Source organism: Amblyomma maculatum, chromosome 6, assembly GCF_055883805.1.
Source record: "Amblyomma maculatum isolate TAMU_Amacu chromosome 6, ASM5588380v1, whole genome shotgun sequence".
NCBI classification, from domain to species: Eukaryota; Metazoa; Arthropoda; class Arachnida; order Ixodida; family Ixodidae; genus Amblyomma; species Amblyomma maculatum.
The window spans coordinates 51885291-51897621 of record NC_139349.1 but is presented as its reverse complement, the minus strand read 5'-3'; the positions used below and the strand labels follow the sequence as shown (position 1 = coordinate 51897621).

At 47.4% G+C, this 12331-nt stretch overlaps 1 protein-coding gene across 4 annotated transcripts in view; it reads left to right on the top strand.

The window, feature by feature from the left end:
• LOC146185731 (uncharacterized) overlaps window positions 1-12331 on the top strand; it is a 624411-nt gene that overhangs the window by 575423 nt on the left and 36657 nt on the right. The gene's annotated exons all lie outside the window — the stretch shown is intronic.

Below are 12331 nucleotides of genomic sequence, written 5' to 3'. Positions count from 1 at the left end.
TCTGACGTTGCATAGCTGCATATATTTCTTTAAGAAGTGAAAGTTGGTTGGTTGGTTTTGTGGGGTTTAACGTCCCAAAGCGACTCAGGCTATGAGAGACGCCGTAGTGGAGGACTCCGTAATGCAGTTAGATCTGAAAAGCAGCTATGCTTATCATTCTCGCGAATGCTGGAAAGAAATTGCGTGACGGAACACGCACGCTCTGCACGTCACAAACAAACCCGGATCGTGTTGAGCGCTACAAACCTATTCCAACTCGATGCAGTGCCGTGCCACCGCGCTTCTCAAAGCTGCTGCTTTTTCAACACTCACTGCGCGAGAACCCTCGCGTGCCATACCGTCGTCGTTCAAAGAGAATCCTACGTATGCTTGCTTCCCTAGCAAAGAACGACAGAAAACGGGCAAATTTCTCGCAGCGCGCGCTGCCATCGTGCACCACACCCACCCTTTTGCGTGGAAATATGGGGCTCCGTCATGTCGCGGATAGGGAAAGCCATCCGTACGGGACGAAAATCCGCGCGCGGCGATCTCTCATCGAACTTTTGTAAACACACGTCCCACCCATCCAGCGCTGTCGAGAAGGGGGAAACGGGTACGATGAGAGGAGAAGGAGAAGGAGGAGAAAAGAGACGCCAAAGAGATGGATCGGGCACCGAAGCTGCTCTGCATAGGCGAAAGAGGGCTCCTTGCGCCGTGGTTACCGCTGCGCGCGGCACGCACTGCAGACAGCCCGCGGCGGTTGCGCCGGCAGCCCGCTGTTTGTGAGCTCATCCGTTTGGAGATCTGCGTCCGCGCCCTCTTTTTCGTCCGCGCGAGCGGCGCACGCGACAGCAGTGCGTTAAATCGTGGCCGATCGCTCCGTATATGGCCATGCGAACAAGCATCCTCGCGGGACCGCGCTATAATATACACCCAAACTATTTTCTCCAATAGCATTCTTCCTGCTCGCCACTTCCCTTTCCTGTTCGACCCTCCAGCGTGAAAGCAGTCCAGAGCGAGCATTCTGCGCCGCCTGTCGAGAAGCGTCCTCGAACCGCGGCATCGCTGCTTGTCCGCCTAATGGCCCTCATTTGGTAGCGGGGTCCGAACACCAGCCCCGCCCTCCATGCCGACGAAGACGGAAGGCGAGCCGCGTGTAGGGCTGTGCTGTAGCAGCGCGCGGCCAAAACGAGAAAAAGATGAGACCGAATCACCTGCTCCCCGGGAATTAAGTGCCTTAATTCGATGCAGCTTAAGTCTTAATTTCGATTTGCCCTAGATGAATGGTTCTCCGGCGGGAGATGATGGTAATCCGGCGCCTGCGCATGCATGGGAAGTGCGCATTAGCGCGCCAGAGAAAAGGCAGGCCTTCTCTCCTTTCTCTCTTTATTATTTCTCCGTTGCTTCAGCCGCAAGCAAAGTCGGCGGCGGCGGGTTGGCCCCGGCGAGTCGTAAATGCGTGCTTCCTAATGAGCCGGACAGATAAAGCTGCTGCTGACCGTGGGCCACTGTTGTCCCTGCTTTGAGAGGTCCCCGATCGGCTGCTCACTTCTTTTCGGGAGTCTCTCCGTTCCGCTTTCCTTTCTTCCGGCGGTTGCCTTTTCAAGAGAAAGATGACCTGACCTCCCGACAGTCATTTGTGGGGTGCAAGACGGCGCGCGACCGATTTGCACTTTTCCCCTCCTGCGCCGATGAGCGCGAATGTGTGGGCGTGAAGCTTGTCCGCTCTGTTGAGTTTGACTGCAAGTTTCTCGTTCCCGCGGTTCCCTTGTGATGGTAGTTGAACGACCCCCGTGCCCTTGGCTCCTCATCATGATCGCCCTCAACCGTCGTAAGTGATAAAAATCCATGGTTTCCCCCTGAAATTTTCTTTCTGACAGCTCTCCTAATTTATTTATTTTCTCTCTCTCTCTCTCTCTCTCTCTCTCTCTCTCTCTCTCTCTCTCTCTCTCTCTCTCTCCCTCCCTCCCTCCCTGTTTCCTTCATTTAGTACATCAGTGCGTTTCAGTGCTACAGGGTTATTAAAACGGGACAAGCAACTCGAAAAATTATTCCACCCTCGACCATTGTATTTGACTCTTTGCAGAACTTTATAGCTTACTGAGGTAAACATTTCATACATCGATACATTTTATATAGATACATGAGCATTCAATACTTGCTTTCAGCTCATTTTTGGTGAAAACGACGTCACCTCGACTGACAGCATTTGTTCTCAACGGCCGACCATATCTCGACATTTCGAATGCTGAGTGCGTTTTAAATTGCTTCCGCACCACATTTACGTCCAATGAATTTTAGCGAGAGTGTTCGGCGCTAAACCTGTATACAGGTGCACAAAATCTCACCGAAGCCTGCTGAGAAAGAGAACATGGGTCAGCGCGCAAGTGCCCTTCTACTCCATGACCAGCAGGAAGCGTGGCGATGACTACTGAAGTGCTGACTTGCCGAGGAGTGCCAAGCCAGCGGCGCCCCGGCTACCCCGGAAAGAAACCGGCTCCGCCACGCGCACCATGTATACGCCACTATTCTAGCCCTGATTAATGAGCTTTTGGGACAAAATTTCCGCAAAATAAATTATTGTCCCGTAACAGCTAACGCCGACTTGTGAGGTACCGGTCTTCGAGGGTTTCTATACGTACTTATGTATAAGTACAGCCTTTCTCAAAAGTGTAAAGCCCAAGTGGTCTGCTTCCGAGCCGTGTAGTGGCGCTGATTTAGTATAAATAGAGGTACTTCGCATTGGAGAAGGTGGGGCAAAAAATCTCCTTGTCATAAAAAAATTCGGAACACTGGAAATGTTCTGCACGGCTCACAAAGTGGCTGAAAAGCATACCCCCTGGGCGCTACACTTCTGACAAAGACTACATAAGCACTGACGCGCGGTAACAAACATTCGCTGCACCAGCCACAACATTTGACTTACGGGGTTAATGAAAGCGCTGAAAAAGAGAGAGATAATAGAACTGACATATGGCGTGTACAGACAGAAGCAGTCAGGAGCATCCACGCAAGGCATTGTTGAGAATGAAATAAAGGAGAACTGTGCAGCGGGTGCAGAGAAAGGAAAAGGATGAATGCGTCTTTTCACAACGCGTGCGCTTTTCTCGCTGCGCAAGAGCCTTCGCGTGCGACGTGCACCATACGTGGAAGCAGATAGCTCGCGTCTTCTTTCTGCTTGCAGTTACGCATGCTAAAGGGGATAAAAGCCAGCAGTACGGTCTTAGCGATCGAGTGGGAGGGAAGGCGAAGACAAGAGTTATATACCGGCGGTTCGAACTGCGTTCGTGCGGCTGTTTCCTTAGCCTTTTCGTTTCGACGGAGCAGCACGGGGGAGTGGGAGGACTAATGGGGAGAAGTAAAGGCGGCGTCATCGAAGCCGCCCGAGAGGGATGAAATTCAAATGTAACGTCGACATACGGAAGGCGGCGCCCCAACGAGGGTCCGGGCCACAAGATAAATAATTCTGTCAAGCTGATCGACGCAAGCTCTGCGTGGGGAAGAAGGAGAGGTATATAAACGAGACCACGAGGAAGGGCCGGGGCTAAGGGCGGAATATGGAGGGAAGAGGGAACGCACAAGAAAAGAATGCGTGCAGGACAAAGGCAGCCGCACCAGCGCGGAGTGCAAAAGGCATGTGCGTGTATGTATGCCGAGGCATGTTACGTTTCAGTGCGACAAGGATTCATTAGGCCCGTTTTTATTCCCTTTCCCTCCTCCCCACCCCAGTGAATGCGCGTTGAGCGGCGCCGCTACTGGCTGTGGGACTCGAAGTGGAGGCCATCTCTGTTCGAAGTGCATGCCGCATTCGGTACGCGCTACGCTATGTGGGTCTCGCGCATGCGCTGTGCGCCCGCACGCCTGAGTGTAGTAAAAGAAGAAGGACGCGCATAGCACAACCAGGTATATCGGCGGTAAACAGTGGCTCGCCACCGGAGCACCACGCATGGCTGCCAGGCGACATAAATCAAGAAACGTTGCGGGACGGATCCGGTCTGGCGTGCCCCGCGCCAACCGCCTCTACCAGCCACGCATCTCCAACACGTTGTTTCATTGGCGAGACGGGAAGGCAATGGCGGCGATGGAGTTGCTATGCTCCCGTGCTTACGGCGTACTTGTTCGTACTGACGCTCGCGATTCGCGACGAGGCCAGAGCACGAGTCTTGAAACGGAATACAGTAAAATACCATTTGAACGAACGTCACTTTAACGGAGTATTCAGTTGTACGATCTTTATTAAGTTCCCCCGCCGAAGCTCCATTGAACGCTCTGCAAACGCCCTTCATTTTAACGAAATTCAATTGTTGCTCATTTCAGTTCTACGAACATTTTCTATAGCGTCATCGTGTGTCTCCCACGTCATACTGAGCACTTCCACCAGAACAACGTGCACTTTTTCCTGAATATTTGTACGTTGAGAAACATATTTTATTAGCGCGTGACTAAAACTGGCCGTCATTTAGCTCTACGTTTACCTGGCTATCTAAACAAGCTTGTATTCAGCGGACTCACCAGCTAGCTTTGCATGCTTAATTGAATCCACAGTTATAACCACCCCTAGCCACAACTTCAGCCCTACAAGAGCCTTTTAGCCCCAAGAAAGGCATACGTATGCATGCTGGTTATTCGTGATCGGCTGAAGGATGATCTGCTTGGAGGAAATTAATGCCTCTGCTGCCCAGCAGACCGCGGTGCCGGACGAGGTTGGAGCTTGCAAACAGTGACTGAGGCCAACCCTACTGAAAAAATTGTATGAGGCAATAACCTCACATTTTCTCACACAGTCTCAATCAAATCACGTAAGAAATCACTTAAAAGTCGCATATAATTCTGTAAGATCTCATAGTTTCTTGTACATTGACATAAATTATGGAAGATATTTTATGATAATGACGTGCACCGTATGAGTGTCAATGTGATTCGATGCGGTTGTGTAAGGCTATTGCTCCGTAGAACTTTTCGTTTTTCAGTAGGGAATAACACTGCAGTCCTAAGTTCAAAATTGGTGAAAAAGGCTACTGCATTACGAGTAGAATATTTAGCGCAAAACGGCTCCTTGGTGCTATTAGAAATACACTTTCACGCACTTATTTCAGTTCAGTGAACTTTCTCTTCAACAAACATTTTCCTAAGGTCCCTTGAATTTCGTTCAAGTGAAGTTTTACTGTACTTGCCTCATCAATGTCGAGTGACGTGTTCCTTGTCTCTTCTGTTTCGCTGTCTCTCACCTCCTTTGGGGCCCGATGGGTCTGTATTGTTTGCACGACCGGCTTTGCACAAAACCGGTCGAACGCGTAGCGCGCTCCTCGAGTACGTTGTACGTCTTGTTTTTATGTACACGTACTCGCGCTCCTCGAGTACGAGTACGTCTTGTTTTTATGTAAATACAGAGCTATACCTGCCTGGAAAATTTGAAGCATTGGGCGTAATTGTTGTTCTTCAAGGCTGTCCTGAACGTTCCCTCTTCTTGCTATAAGCGATGGCACAAGCTAAAAATCCGTCGCGATGCATGTTCGGATTTGCTTGTTCTTCCTGTTTTTCTTTTTTTTAAACATCATTCTAAATTGCAGCGAGGTTCTTTGTTTTCTTCCTGTCTTTTCATTTGTGCGATAAGTACACAGGGACTGCATGAATGTGAAAGGTTTGTCAGCAGTCGCGCGCATGTTTTTTTTTTGTTTTGTTTTGTTTTTTTGTCCGCGTTCTTGATTTCAGGAGAGTAAATTGTCACGTGTCGCTTTCTTCAAAAAGACGCACTCACGGCTAACGAGGCGCCGCATTAAAATTATTTTGCATTCGCACTAAGAAGAAGACATAAATATAAAAAAAAAAATAAAAATCAAGGTAGAAAAAGGTACGCACGTGCGATACACTCGCAGTTACTGACATTGTGCGTCTGTGCGACACTCAACTTTCTCAAAACATTTGTGTGCAAAAAAGAAACGTAACACTTGCGCAGCCTTGCGGGCAAGCACGTTTCTTAAGTTTTAAAAGGCGTTTTGGTACTTTTGCCGTTCTAAAGCAAAGCCATGTTGCGACAGGAATATTGGCCCTAGAAGAAGATTACATCTTCAGAAAGTTTACCAATGGGCTGTCTAGTATGCCTAAAAAAAAAAAGAGAGAGAGAGAGAGAGAGAGAGAGAGAGAGAGGAGTGGGGAGGGGGGGGGGATGATAACAGGAGCTAGCTACTGCCGTAGAGGTGGGTCGGCGCGTAAGGTAAAAATGTTAAATCTGATGAGCTCGAGACAGTTTCTGCAGCGACGTACTTTGAAATCTTCGCACCATTTTCTTTATTTTATTTTTTTTATTGAACGAACATTTAAGTTCACATTAGCGGAAATTCCATGATTCAAATGGTGTCAAGACATTCCGTGATAGTTCGTAAGACAGATGATGTCGCGAGTTAACATGACATATATATGACGCATGCTGACAGATCGTCGGGTTGTGTGATCACAGCAGAGTACGTAATACAGCCGAGTTAGCAGGGGCTCTGCCAGTCATGCAGTTGGCAGATGCACTGATCGAGTGACAAGGCGAAGAGGGGTGGCGGTAGACTGAGGCCACAAACGGCTATAAGTGGCAAATAAAGTTTTGAAAGAGAGCAATAAAACGTAGCAGCGCGTATAGAGCTGAGCATCTTATTCGCAAACGCACTCAGGATGATGATTGCGCATGCCGTATATATAGAAATATTTAAATGACAACAAGGCATAAATGTAACAAGCATTCGAACGCGATCAATGCAGCTTCAGGTTAAAATACGATAACCTATGCCTTATTTGTGTGAAATACTTTGTGTCAAACCCGCTAGGAGTGACTGTAAAAGATGATCATTATGCTTTCATGCATTTCTTATGGAGGACGCCTACCAAAACCAGCCCAGTAGGCTGGGAGAATCGAGTCCTTATAAGAATTTTTGCCTTCCAATAAGGTTCTGCTGAAAGTCTTTTCTGTATCAGCTGATTTCAACAACGCCTCTTCAGAATAAGTTTCCCATTGTCGAAAAATAGAAGTTTAGGGTGGAAAAGAAACTCGTCTAAAAAAAATGAACATCGCTTCCTGGGAAGAACATAGTTATAAATATATTTTACCATTCACTTTGTGCAGTGCTGTGTATATATCATTTCTTCGCCTGAGAACATGAATCTCCGAAAAAAAAAAAAGAAAAGCTTGTCCATGCTTATTGCTTCACAACATAATATAAAAATAATGCAAGTACATACATCTATCACCTCCCACCAACTTTCGCAACGCCAGGACAAAGTATGTTGAAGACCTAGTAAGCCTCCGTTAAGAAAAGGGTTAAAACCGCCCCGTGGTATTTAAGAGATTTGTTGGCAGCATTTCTTCGTGCTCCGAGCAGATGCAATAATAAAAGAAGCGGCCATGGTTTAATCTACGCACTCGTCTAGTGCTGTCTTTCGGCAAGCGCGTGGCAGGCTCCCAGAGATAACCAAAGGAAGAAGCCGCTGTTGTTTAAATCGGAGAAAATTGGAAAAGCGTATCGATCGGGCGCGGAATTGTTTTGCGAACAGGCCAAATCATTCACTGTTCATTCCAGCTGCCCTGCCTTACCTCTGACGTTCTTCTTTCTCCCTCTCTGCTTAAGTTTCCGCTGCTTCTTTCCTTTCTCACGCATCAAGGGAATGAAAGCATTCCGCGAATTCTTCGGAAATCTCTCGCTGGAAGAGCGTTGGCAGAGCGTACCTTATAGGAACGCTCGCCAGGAGAAGTCGTACGTTTCTCTCGCAGAGAAACGCGAATGTGAGCGTTCCTCGTCGCCTCCGCTGGTCCCAGATTAGGTGAGTGAAACAAGCAAGCTGTGCGGAGGAAGAAGAGGAGTAATATCCTAGGCCGAAGAAGGTCGGTGCATATGCTTTGCGAAGATTCCCGAGACGCGATGGCGGCGAAACGCTTTCTTCTTCCGTGTCGGCATACGCCGACGCGAAGAAACATTCTCGTTCAAGCCGGATTCACAGCAACCGTGATTAAACGGTCGACGCTACAAACGAAGCAAGGCATGGACGGCATTATTGGAAGCCCGTGCCACGCTTTCCCTTTTATGAGTGCCGCTTAGTTCTATGTTTATGTATCTTCTAATTTCTGTCAGCTCTTTTTGGATGAAAGTACGATTCATGCTAAGCTGTTCTGCGCGTACCGTTAGTAATAACGACCTAAGTCTGGTATTCGACAAAATTTCTTTTTTTTTTCTTTGCCGAACTTCTAGAAACGCAGTCGAAATTTTGAAGAATGCGGTCTGCTGTTATACAGTGGTGGGAAATTTTCGAGCCGTATTTGTTAGCATTAAAGATTGCGAGCGTTGTACTTTTCATATTCCATCATGGCCGGACCTGACTAGCGATAATGATTTCAGTGGTTTCTTTTTGTGATTTCGACAATGCAGCAACGTTGCGTGCTTCAACTCTCAGGGATCATAGTAAAAGGTTTCTGTTGGATTCCGCACCTCGTCCAGCCAGCTTCATTCTATCGTTTGTCTACTTTATATTGCGTCGTTTCTAGAATGCATCCGGTCCCATAACACCACATTTAACTCACTTTTTTGTTGTAAATATTCGAATTACCTTCTAATTAGAAGCATAGAATTAAAGCCACGCCAGAATATGCAGCAGCTTGAGGAAACTCCAACTGTCACAACAAAATCTTATCAAATGTTGTGGCTCTTAAATTCTCATCTTTTCAACAGGCAGAAAACTAGTGAATCAGAAGTTCAGGCTATATATCGAAATAAATTAACTTTCCTTAGACAGCACGCCCACACTTGTATAACAACAAAGTCAACGACGCGACAGCTTACGCCTTCACAAAATGCGTTCTTAGAAGTTCCTACATTCTTTTTCGTCAGCTGTTTGCAGCACTGTAGAAGGTGAGAGTTCTCTCATCCACTCATTGCTGCAGAAGCACAGAAAATATCCTCTCAAATACTTCAACAGTGAAGGCAAATTTTTTAAACAAAACACAGGAATTCAAAACATATTTCGAATCATCACTTTTAAAATACGCAGAGCGCGCTGCAATCACCGGGGAAAGAAAGAGAGCTAAGCAACGCGAGCAAAACTCTGCGGAGCTCTGCTGCGAGGTGATAACTTTTGTCAACATGTCGGCCAAGTCCATTGTGCCGTCTGTGGGCCGTCCGTTAACGTTCACTGCTCGATAGCGCCCACCTTATAGCATATACAGAGCCACCCGCCAAATTGACCTGGGCGACATGCTCGTAAGAACACAGTTATATAGCGCGCTTCGTCGTTGGGCTTGTGTCGCCCGTAACTTTCCTAATGCATCAAAACAGCTTGTGAGATGAAGTGTAGCTTCTTACAGAGCGACTCTTTGTGCATGCATTTCTGAGTCAAGAGGTAGATCCAGTAGGCTGGCTACGGCATTTGGCCGCCAATACCAAGGTCGTAAGATTGAACCCGACCCCAAGAGTCGTGTTTCGATAGAGGAGCAGTGCTAAACTATTGACACCGGCGATTAGGGTTCGGTTCGGTTATGGGGTTTAACTTCCCAAAGCGACTCAGGCTATGAGCGACGCCGTAGTGGAGGGCTCCGGAAATTTCTACCACCTGGGGGTTCTTTAACATGCACTGATATCGCTCAGCACACGGGCGCCTTGCTTCTCGTCTCCATTGAAAAGCAGCCGCCGCGGCCCGGGATTCGATCCCGCATCTTTGGGCGCGCAGTTGGCATCTTCGTCGCCAGCTGCCTAGAAGCATGCACCCGCTCTGTCAACGGTACAGTCTCACAGTCTACAGCGGATGCAGGAATGGTAACGGGGCGGTGGTAGCTGCCAATTTACATTTCTTTAGTGCTGTTATAAATCGGCCCATAACTTCGCCATTTTTCAAAAATATTTTTTAATCCTACACTCCTAATATATTTAAGTCCTTACTTTTAAACCACCAATCATTTTTTTTTTTTTTTTTGCTGACTTCCACCGCAAATTTATTCAACTCACCTCTACACCCTGGGAACTTCGGGAAAGTCACTGTGCTTCCTGCATCAACATCTGACTGGTAACATCACATTCTAGTATAAGATGTTCTGTCGTTTCTACACATTTACTACACTCTGCATATATGTAATCTTGTTTAAATCTTTATTGTAACCGTGCGTTGTCGACACCGTTGCTTCAAAGAGTAGAACACTAGCTCTTGAGTTATATAACGATTCCTTCCAGATCTGCCTTTTCCAGTTTCGAGTCCTACATTTTTCTTTTCTTTCTTTTTTCTTTTTTTGCCATTGAATTCATTCAGTTTTTACCTGCGTATTTTACCTGTCGTCTAAAGCTATTCATGTTTCCATTCTGGTGCCTTGCATACTCCCTCGATATTTCCCTAGTCCTTTCCAACCATTGTCAGTGAAAGTTTTTTCTGCATACTCATTTCATACCTTAGCTTCCCAATCGTTATCGTCCAATTTTCTCAGGCGCTCTTCGTCGTCATCATCATCATCATCTGCCTGACTATGCCCACTGCAGGGTGAAGGCCTCTCCAATATTCCTGCAATTGACCCGGTCCTGTGCTAGCTGCATCCACATGACCCCTGCGAACTTCTTAACCTCATCCCCCCACCTAGCTTTCTGCCGCCCCCTGCTACGCTTTCCTTCCCTTGGAGTCCAGTTTGTCACCCTAAGCGAACATTGGTTATCCTCTCTTCGCACTACATGTCCCGGCCATGCCCATTTCTTCTTCTTGATTTCCACTAGAATGTCAGTAACTTGAGTTATTTCTGCGTTGCTCTCAACTTAAGCAGAACCCTCTTTGTTAGCCTCCACGTTTCAGTCCCATAGGTGAGTACAGGTAAGATACAGTACAGGTATAGCACAGGTATATTATTAGTATAGTACAGGAGTGCAGGTACAGGCGTTCTTCGCATAATATTTTATTCTTATCTTTCCGTGCTTCGATGATGCCCAAACCATACTATTTATTTTTGTTTATTTATTACTACCTCAAAGACCCCATTGAAGGTATATTACATGAGGGTATTGCACCCTAATGTAATGCCTCTTTTGTGGTTTCGTCGTGGGCACCTGTAATCTTTCAACAGCTTTCTTATTTATTTCCCATCTCGGCTGTACCTGCACCCTCAGCCACAAAGCTGCATTCAAGAAAATAAGCCCTGGCACCACCTATGTGTACCTTCGTTAATCCACGTTCGTTAATCCGCGGAATATTTTCCTCAACGTGCATCACAATTTGGGGGAACACTTAGGCTTGGCTTTTAAAGGCACAACTTGATAGCGTTAAAATGTCCCTCATGAATCAATGCGCGGCCGTCCACCAAACTGTCCGAGATGTCGATGTTCTCTGTGAGCACGGAAGGTTGCCGATACCGACCACCGAGCATAATCTTGTTTCCTAGGTTGGCCTTCCACCACCCGGAGCATCGTGTCCCGGGTGCACTTTATACTCTTAAACGTTCCCTGCCTTTCCTCCTCCTCCTCCTCCTCCTCCTCCTCCTCCTCCTCCTCCTCCTCCTCCTCCTCCTCCTCCTCCTCCTCGTATGAGTGCAAGACGTTACAGCGTTAGGAGCCTCTCTGAATGCTAACGTTGTCATTCACCAGACTGTCCGAGACGTTCCCGTTCTAAATTACCATTGCGGGCTGCGGGGTGGCCCCGCAGCCCGCTATGGCCCCCTGTTCACCGGTTACGCCGACGGAGATGGCGACGTCGCACATACCAGAAACAGGCACCTAAGAGCTGCCCTCCAAAATGTAACTTACATTAGTCCATTGCTTAAATTTAATGCTGTGAGAGCCCTTGTCCACATCGACAATGACGAAACCGAGGCGCGCAGCGATACCACTGTATAACCACGTGCGGTGGACCAGCACTGCCCGCACAGATGCCAAAACTGGCAGTATGTTCAAAAGTGAATTTGTTTTTAAAGAGTTACTTTCAATTATACTGACATCGCTTTCTGTTAGAAAAACGTTTCTTCGCCATTACTGAATTTTCAGTTATTGTTTGAGTAGTAACCAGCGCATCTGGTTTCGCACTTAAAATGAGAGCCACACTCGCTCCTTTGCAAACGGGGCAGTTCGAAGGAAAAATAACATGAACACCCCGCGCCAGTGTGCGCAATACATTTCACAATGCACAGAGCGTTGAATTGAGTCTTTCACAATGGGCTACACAGCCGCCGGGGTGGCCAGGCTAAGGGGCTGTCGAGTTCTGCAACTGGGTACAAGCTCTCTGGTTCGCACCTGACCACCCCGTAGCGCAATTTCAGAAAGCAAAACGCAAAAGCACTTGCGTCCCGCTTGTTTAAATTATTCTCAATGTTTCTAAAGCGTGGCTCACAACTGCTGTCTCGGCTTTTTCATGTAAA